The 10,159-nt window shown below is 42.5% G+C and overlaps 1 long non-coding RNA gene across 1 annotated transcript; it reads left to right on the top strand.

Moving 5' to 3' along the window:
• Positions 1-8,314: 8,314 nt before the first annotated feature.
• Positions 8,315-9,766, top strand: LOC142046550 (uncharacterized). The gene is made up of 2 exons (XR_012655478.1): positions 8,315-8,490; positions 9,113-9,766. It is a non-coding gene; the product is annotated as an uncharacterized LOC142046550 (long non-coding RNA).
• The last annotated feature ends 393 nt before the right edge of the window (positions 9,767-10,159 follow it).

Below are 10,159 nucleotides of genomic sequence, written 5' to 3'. Positions count from 1 at the left end.
AGTTTGGCGTGGTGAGGGGCAAAAGGGGCAGTGATGTTAAAGCACTGCCGCTGCGTACGGCCTGGTACTGGCAGCTATTTCTTACTGGTATGCCGTACCATCCCCTACCTACTTTCACCCCTGGAAGCAGCAGTCATCTAATTAGAATGAACCAACTCTCTATGTAATTTGAATACATTTGGAAAAAAGCAGCTTCTGAAATCAACACAGGTAGCTACAAAAATTGTATGGATGAAACGATAATGCAATTGGTTTGTGGACTACTGTCCTTCAGGATCTCACCCAACATGAGAGAGATCCCTTTATTCAGAAAAATAAGATTGGTATCTCACTTGGAAATCACTTCTGGAGTTGTATTGTGAGCATATGGCATCTGGAATGGCCATGTCTTTATTTGTCCACCACACATACTCATGTCCATTTCTGGATACACACTTCCCCACAAGCCCAGGTGTTTCCAAATTTGAGGTTTAGGTTCAGACTCATTTCTGATATTAGTTTGTTTTAGCTGATGTTGGAAAATCCACACTATTCTTGCAAAGACACACTCCTTTGTATAGTCAGAAAGAATGATGGCGAAAACAAACTTGCTGTCATTTACCCACTTTGCATGTGTGTATGATGACATCATGTAGAGCTAGATTGTCAAAACAGCTCAGATCCAGTTTAGGCATCAAAATATTTGCCCTGATTTTCACAATGGGGCTGAGCTATTTTGAAAATCTGGCTTAAATTTTGGATGCTTGGAAAATCAGGCTTGGAAGTCTTTTGAAAATCTGATCCTTAAGAGTCTGACCTACAAAGATCATAGAGACCTAATCTTATTGCCAGAACTCCATTAACTCAAGAGATAGATACAATTGTTTCTGAGCTGAAGAAGCAGCATTCTAGTTCATGTTATGATGGGGTGTGGATGATTTTTATACATCAGTCTGTCTACAGCACAGCAATTCGTTACAATGGTCTTTCTTCAACTGAACTAACTTTTTTAATTAAGATAAGCCATAAGCGACATAATTAGAGTTTATCTTTTGATAACAGCTAGGGCTGTCAGACAAGAAAAGAGAACATTCTGTTGTTCAAATGTTATTAGTAACAAGAACAAACCTTCCATCAGCTCATCCTTTTTCAGTTATTTGAAAACAGGTTTACTAAAGGTAAACAGAGCACCTACATATTTACTTAGTAGGAAAGAGCCAAAGCTTTCAGAATTATGTTGCTTTAGTCATTTCAAATTTGAAGAATAAATGGATTATTGTGTAACATAAAACTTATCTTGCCTTGTTGAAAAACACTGTTATTTTTAGAGAAATATGAACACTGTGAGACAGATTCTCTGCTGGAGTGAACTGATGGGGCTATGCCTGGGAGGATCTAGTCTGATACTTTTTTCTTGATAACAATGTCAGCAAGATCAGCAAGTCTGAGATTTATGGAGCCAGTTTCTTAGCTCTTTAACTGTGCCCATAAAATTTGCAAAGTTATCCATTTTTCACTTGCAAAATCTCATATTTGCATAGACAAATAGAAAATTGTATTTCTAAATTCTGTTTTTTCCTCCATCACCAGCCCCTGTTCACTTTCTAAACTGTCTCGCTGTCTGGTCTCATCCAGTTCATTGGGCTCAGCTACCATCTCTCCCAAATTTACCTCTTCACACTAGAACTTTCACCACCCACCCTTTGTCTCATCTTCCCCAGTCTGTCTAGTGTCTCCTCTTGGACGTTTTGCTGGTACATTTATCAAAGCTTTTCATCTTTCAACCCATGCCCTCTCCTCTTCTCCCTACTGCCTTTCTCTGCTACAGCACAATGCTATAGACCTCCTTGTCACTGAGGTTTACAAGTTTGGTGTCACTTTTGACTCCTCCCTTACCTTCTCATCCAATATCTAAGATCTTGCTAAATCCTGCATAGGTGCCGCAGTACTGTAGTCTCCTCCTCCTGTTCATTTGTATTTTACCAGTTCCATCCTATCCAAACTTCCATTGCTAGGGGCGTTTTCCACTCCAGCTGCTCTCACCAGAGCATCTGCCTCCTGTAAATGGTTTCGTATTCTGCATTAAGTACAAGACAATTGTACGTGCCTTCAGAGTGCTTCAGAATTCTGCTCTCCATGGAGCTCTCCTCCCAACTGCAACCCCACTCCTGCATCTGGTGTGATGAGAGCCTAACACCAGCACAGTGGCTTCTTCAGGGTTTTAGACTGAGTGCAGTGACTCCTAGGCTAAGACCATCCTTGCTGTTGGTAAATGGCACACAGCCCAGGGAAGGTGAGTATGCCTTACTCATCACTGGATAGGGCTGTGGGGGTCATGGATGTCAGAGGGGAATGGATGAGGTAGAAGTGGAACCTTTTATCCATGTGGAAAACTTTTATGTGCTTAAAGTTTTACACACAGAAAATTGTTAGTGTTTTATGTTTTTAACGTGGGTCTAACTGTTTGCTTTCCATCACTCGCCCTCATAACTTCCGTGGTCCCCTTATACTATTCCTGACTCTGGACCAAGAGCACTCAGTGCAACTCAGAGCATGGGGAAAGTGCAAAAGCAACTTTAAGTCACCTTTACACTTCTGCAATCCTAGGTCCAACCTGCACTGGGCCACTTCCTTTATTTCAGATTAAGGAGAGCATCAAAGAGAATAAATATAGAGGGCCAGGTATTCCCCTGCTTTAGGACAACTTCATGCTGCTCCACCAGCACAGAGCTGATTTAAAACCACTTACACTAGCCACAGAAGGATCTTCCCTATGCAAGGGGATGCTCGGAGGAATAGATCTGGCACAGCGCTCCTTTGCCAGTGCCTGCTCTGAATCTCTCTAGACAAAGCTGTGAGGAACTTCACAGAGACCTGATACAGCAAAGTGTATGGACAGCACAGTGGCAGATTAAATTCACTGGTGATACATGCAAGGATATGCAAATTGGAAGGAATAATCTGAAATTCTCATACATTTTACTGGGTTCTAAACTAACTATAAAAACTCAGTAAACAAACATGCTTATAACTGTGTCTGAACAGTTCAGTGAAGACCTCTGTTTAGTGTGCAGTGTGATGGAAGATAGCACAGATGATACTATAATGGCATTATATTAATAAAAAAAACAATGATACAGAATCATAGAATATTAGAGTTGGAAGAGACCTTAGGAGGTCACCTAGTTCAATCCCCTGCTCAAAACAGGATCAACACCAACTAAATCATCCAAGCCAAGGCTTTGTCCAGCCAGGCCTTAAAAACCTCTAAGGAAGGAGATTTCACCACCTCCCTAGGTAACCCATTCCAGTGCTTCACCACCCTCCTAATGAAGTATTGTTTCCTAATATCCAATCTAGACCTCCCCACTGCAACTTGAGACCATTGCTCCTTGTTCTGTCATCTGCCACCACTGAGAACAGCATAGTTCTATCCTCTTTGGATGTCACCATCTGGGATACCACATTCAATTCCTGTTATCTTGTCTCAAAACAAACATTGCAGAAATAAAGGTGGTTGAGAGACAAGCAATAAAAATGGTCAGAGGCATGGAAAAACATCCAGTCAAGAGAGATGAACAAGATTAAGTCTATTTGTGTTAGAAAGGAATCAAAGAGGAGGGTGCAGGATAAAGGCACACACAACAATTAATAATGTAGAGAAAACATCAGGCACTTCTATTCACCCTTTCTCACATTATGAAAATGAGGGACCATTCAATGAAACTGAAAGTTGGCAGTAAATTTGAAACTGAAAAAATGAAACATAATGCCCAACTGGCCTCTTGAACTAGTTGCACAAGATATTATTGAGGCCAAGAGAATAACTGAACTTAAAAAAAAAAGGGACTGGACGTTTACTGGGATAATGAGGATATCCAATGTTTGGAAAAAATATATATTTTCATGATCAAGAGACAAATGGGGATGGGGAAGGTTTTTCTATAATGCCCTTCTTAAGGGCTTCTTGCATCCTTCTCTGAAGCATCTGGCATTGCCAACTGTTAGAGACAGGATACTGGTTAGAGGAACTCAGTTCCTGCATGATAATTTTCATGTTCATGTAATTCTAATTTTTTTCTTTGAATTCATAAGACATGATTCTAAGAGCGTTTGAGTTTATTTCTATTGGGGAAAAAAACAGCACTTCTCTACTTCTCATATACTTATTTTCTAGTAACTTAAGTGGAATTACATATGATTTACTTGAGAGTGAGAACAGAGTCAGGTCCTTGACATGCGAGAAGGAAACATTTGATAGTTATAGAAGGAGAACTTGATACTTTTCCAATGGAATGAGAGGTCAGCTTACAGATGCAGTAGTTAACATTTCAGTTATTCATTTTGATGTGTGTATTTTTCAGGAGTTAGTATTAAGATGAATATTGAACTCTAATTATTTAAGACTTAAGATCTGAAAGTAGCTGTTGACTTTTTCTGATGACTAAACTCTTTGGTAAGGAATTATTTTGGATTAGGGTAAGAAATAGGCTTAATGTTTCTTTCATATTAGCGTTGCTATTTTTGGCAAAATGATACTACTATGCAGTGAATAATTAAGAGATTGCTGAAAACGTAGGGTGATTATTCCTTTGTTCTCAGCTGTATGATAGATCCATGGATTCTTTACACAGGGATCTTTCTGTTTGACTAGTTTCTAGTTTACATTTATATCTAATGTCAAACATTAACCTGAAAGGTGAAACCCTTTATTGCAACATCATATGATAGTTTTTCTCAGAAAAGTTGTGGTTGTTTTTATAACATTACCCCAAAAGTTCTGAGGAATGCTGTATCTCAAATTAGAATCGTATCTAATTTCAAAAGCTAACAGCTAAATAATGCAGAATAACAGATTGTTCAACTAATAAGATACATAAATATTTAGCTCAGCCCTGCACCCATTTATCAGTAGTAGATGCACTATTGTGCCAGGCCACCCACTGTATGAAGCCACATATGGATCACCCAACCCAGTGATCCCTAGAAGCAGGATGAAAGCCACACTCATTGGACCCCTCTATGACTTTTCTCCCATGCAGACTGCTGAGCAGTTTCTCAATAGTGGGGCCATCACTGAGGTAGCCAGACTTTTCTCTCACATTCCTGCTCTGGCTACAAACTTACTGAAACATTACCTGGCATTTCCTCTATAATCTGTACCATTATCTTGTGACACCGACATCACTAGCGATATAAGGGACTTTAGCAGAGACATTGAACAATAGCAAGTGACAGCAAAAGTCAACAAGTTCCGTCAGCACTTTAGAAAATCAGGTCACTTATTTTGATCTCTAAAGATGGACTTGGGAGCCTAACTTTAGACACCTATTTTTAAAAAATCTTGGCCCTGTTAGAGAACCACTGATTCATCCCCTGTAACTAAGGATTGTCCCCTTATTTGTATTTTTCAGGCCTTTGTCTAGTTTTAAGGACACAGGCAATTGGGTTTTGTACTCACCATAGCAGATGAAAACTATTCTACAGTCTGTTGCATTTTTTTCATGACGGAGAATCTTTGATACACTCCTCATTAGGGAAAGTTTATCCCCAGTATCTGAGGTGAACAGGAATTCAACACCAGCAGGCCACCACCTTGAAGTAACCTCAACTGCTGGACTGAGCCCAGCACTGCTGGTACCAAAGCACAAGCCTCAAATGCTCTTTATCTCAACCACTTGAGAAAAAGAAGCTACTTTTATTATTACATACCTATTGACGGTTTAACTTCACTGCTTGTTCCCCTCTCTATACTGTCCATTATTTTACCTTCTATTACTCTCATTATATCTCCTCTGTAAATAACATAGTCCCAATCTTTTAAAATCTCCCCATATGGAGGATCTACCTTTCCATGTCTCTACTCAGTTTTGTTTTCACTTATTGGAATTTTCTCTTCCCTTCTATGTCTTCTCTGAAATGAGATCCAAAGTGAATAAAATTTTCAAGGTGGAAGGTAGCATTAACTAGTATGACATTACAATATGTTCCCTTTTTAATGATATTGTAATAGTGGAATGAAGGCGGTATTACTGTTAAGAAGCTTGGATGCAAAGGTCATCATAGACTTTTTTAAAGGGGAGGGAGGGAGCTTTAGCACACCCACTGCGGCCAACAGTATGAGCAGCTCAGGCCCTTTGGTAGTGCAGAACAGATGGATATAAAGAAGGAGGCTGGCACCCCAAGACTATGTGTTCCAAAAGGAGAATGTGGCACTGACAGGGGTGCCTAGGTTTCAAACTCAGGGACTGAGGGGGCGGAACAAAACTTTGTGTAATGCAGACAGCACACCAAGTTTGGTGTGGTCCCTCGGAAGGAGCAGTCGGTGTTTGGCTGAGATTCTGTACAAGCCCTTGGAGAAAGGCATAGGCTCAGAATAGCTGCTTTGTGAGAGAAAGTTATGGTTCCTTACCTGAAAAAAAGGATACAATCTGTGTGCCATTGGTTCCTCCTGCTGTCTAGGGAAACAAGACGGGTACATTTTGAAAATAAACAAATTACACTAAGAAAATATCTGACTCTGTCACTGATTTCTTTTCCAAATGGAAAGCGGATCTGTAAAGCCCTGCATTTCATCTGTTGCTTAGTCAAGGGGCAGTAAACACATCCTCTAAATTATTCTTTAAACTCTGTTTAATGCAAGCTAAGATCTTAACTCGTCTTTTAAACCACTACTACACACTGGGCAAGCATCTACAATGAGATGTCCTAAATAACACCTAGATCTTTTTACTGAGCAGTTTAGTTCTTTCTACTGTGCGTTATCTTGCAACTGTCTACCTTGTCTAATGCTTAGTAAGTATCAAAGTCTGCCATGGAATGAAGTACAGTAATTAACAGGTTTTTCTTGTACTACACACAGGAGATAGCATAGAGTGGTATCAGTAAGTGGGCTTTGCCCATCTTTAATATCCTATCTTGAATTTGTACTATCAGTACAAAGGACATTCTCAGCAACTATGGACATTTAAGCCAATGTCTTCCTTCAGTTATTTCTGTTTCAGTTCTAAGGATTTTTTTCAGTGATTAATGAATTCAGAGATGGGATTGAGATATTTTTTATCAGTGGAATACAAGTAATTACAGTTGTCATATATTATTAGTATTATGAAGAATATTTTCTTAGGTAAAGCCAAAAATCCCAGTTCTGAGTTGTGTCCCAGTTGACCTCAGCAGAGCTCGGGAAGAGGTTGGGGAGCAAAGGGCATGGGATAAAAAGAAGTAAAATCAAAGTAAAGAAATTTTCTATAACAGTGTTAGATAATGAAGACATAAAAACAAATAACCACATTTTGATAAGTTATGTACTTAAATCTACCAGCATTTTGCAATAGATAAAACTATAGACAAAAAGATTCTAGACTGAACGATGAACCTCTCAGGGAAGCCATGCCAGGCATCTTACTGTGACATTACACCCCATATTCATAGAAATGTGGTTATGATATGCATGTGGCATAACTAAGATATAATTTATGCAAGATCGCTCCTGTAAGATATCATTGGAAAGGTTATGATTTACTGAATGTGATTATCCAATTTGTATGCATGTCATTTCTGTATCTAAAGCTAGGAATATTGACTATGAGCTTGACTACACTGGAGAGTTGCAGCTCTGGTGGTGGGTTTACAGCGCAGCAACTTACTCACTGTCCACACTTGCAAGGCACATACAGCGCTGCATCTCCCTGGCTGCAGCGCTGGCTGCACTCCTGCTCTGCCTGGGCAATAATGATTGCAGCACTGGTGATGCAGCGCTGCTCCGCCAGTGTGGCCACCAAAAGTGCTGTAATTGGCCTTCAGAGATATTTGGAGGTATCCTAGAATGCCTGTTCAGCCACTTTGCTCATCAGTTCGCACTCTACTGCTCTGGCCTCAGGTGACCCGCCCTTTAAATGCCCTGGGAATTTAAAAAATCCCCTTCCTGTTTGCTCAGCCAGGTGTGGAGTGCAATCAGTGAATCTTTCCAGGTGACCATGCCTACACACGCCAAAGGAGCCCCAGCATGGAGCAATGGCGAGTTGCTGGACCTCATCAGTGTTTGTGATGAGGAAGCTGTGCAGTCCCAGCTGCACTCCAGCCGTAGGAATTATGATACCTATGGGCAGATCTCAAGGGCCATGCTGGAAAGGGGCCAAGACCAGGATGCGGTGCAGTGCAGGGTTAAAGTGAAGGAGCTGCAGAGTGCCTATTGCAAAGCCCGCGAGGGAAACTGCCACTCTGGCACTGCCCCCACGACCTGCCGTTTTTACAAGGAGCTGGATGTGATACTTGGGGGTGACCCCACTGCCAATCCGACGGCCACGATGGACACTTTAGAGCGGGCGAGGGGAGAGGACGGGGAGGGGGAGCGGGGGGAGGAAACTGAGAGTGAGGGTACTGGGGTTGGGGGAGACACCCCGGAGTCCCAGGAGGCATGCAGCCAGGAGCTCTTCTCAAGCCAGGAGGAAGGTAGCCAGTCGCAGCAGCTGGAACTTGTTGGTGAAGGAGAAGCAGAGGAGCGGGTTCCCAGTAAGCAGCTTTTATTTTCAGGATGGAAATGTTTCGGGAGAGGGGGAGAGGGTTATGGCTTCATGCATGGATGACAAGATGTGGAATAGCCCTTTGATGTGGTCTATCATGTCGCAGTAATCGGCCTCGGTAATCTCTTCAAAAGTTTCAGCCAGAGCGTGGGCAAAGTGCTTGCGCAAGTTTGTAGGGAGAGCCACTGTGGTCCTTGTCCCAGTCAGGCTAACGCGTCCGCGCCATTGTGCCGTGAGGGGTGGAGAGACCATTGCTGCAAACAGGCAAGTTGCATAGGGGCCAGGGCGGAATCCGCATTGCTGTAGAAGACCCTCCCGCTCTTCCCAGGTGACCCGCAGCAGCGAGATATCTTCCAGGATCAACTCCTGTGGAAAATGTTGGGAGACTATTCACTGTAGGTGCTCCCTGCAGCACTTTTCTTTCCCCAACGCACAGTCCCCCTTACTCACCATTTCGAGGCTCCTGTGGGTTATGTGCGCTCTGTTTGGTATGAGAAAAGTATGCTAAATAGAAGACTGTAAACTCCTTCACTGTGTGGGAATTACTGTCTGGGTGAGAGTATAAACAATGCTGCCTCTGTTAACTGTTGCCATTTTTGCCTTTCGAAAAGTGTTCTTGACTACTTGACTGCCCGTATCATCGACTGCTCAGAGGCTACAAAACCTGAGGAAGAAGCCACGAAAAAGCAAAGAAGACATGCTGAAAGCAGTTATGGATCACTCTGCCAGAGAGAGTAAAAAACTTCAGGACTGGAGGAAAAAACTGCAGGACTGGAGGGAAAGAGAAAGCAGGATCCACCAGAGAAACGCAGCGGCTAAGAAGAAAAGCACAAAACAGATGATAAGCATCCTGGCGCGCCAAGTGGACTCTATCCAGTCACTTGTAGCCATGCAGGCAGAGCACTACCGCACCCGCTCCCCCCCCCCCGTCCCAAAGCTCTTTCCCTTGTGCCCCAATGTCAGCTCCAAACCCCCTTCCCCAGCATCCAGGTTCTTACCACCACCAGCTGCCCCCAACACCTGTACGTTCACCAACCAGCCCTGAGAACTAACGACCCTTACCCTCTGCACTCAACCCCCATCACCATGCAGTATTTTCATCCTGAAGTGCAGCAGTCATTGCACAGCACTCCAGACAGGACATATTCAAACCTGTGACTGTACAGTTCACCCCCCACCCCCCTGCCCTTTTAGGTTCCCAAAATGTTGTGTGTCTGTCAAGAAAGTTATTTTCTTTTCAATAAATGAATTCTTGGCTTTGAAAACAGTCTTTATTATTGCAGAAAGTGAAAGATACCGTAGCCCAGGAAAGAAACAGGCACTGCAAATCATTTTAGGAAAAACAGATTCCTACTAACATTGTAACCACTGCACTTCACTCCCGTGCAAGGCACCAAACATTACTGTTGGTTTTCAGCCTCAAATTCCTCCCTCAAGGCATCCCTAATCCTTGTAGCCCTGTGCTGGGCCTCTAGTAGCCCTGCTCTCTGGCTGTGCAAATTCAGCCTCCAGGCGTTGAACCTCAGAGGTCCATTCCTGACTGAATGTTTCACCCTTCCCTTCACAAATATTATGGAGGGTACAGCACGCGGATATAACCGCAGGGATGCTGCTTTCCCCAAGTCTAGCTTCCCATACAGAGATGCCAGCGCCCTTTT

The sequence above is a fragment of the Chelonoidis abingdonii genome, chromosome 3 (assembly GCF_003597395.2).
Source record: "Chelonoidis abingdonii isolate Lonesome George chromosome 3, CheloAbing_2.0, whole genome shotgun sequence".
NCBI classification, from domain to species: Eukaryota; Metazoa; Chordata; order Testudines; family Testudinidae; genus Chelonoidis; species Chelonoidis abingdonii.
This window is presented reverse-complemented; position numbering and strand designations above follow the sequence as displayed.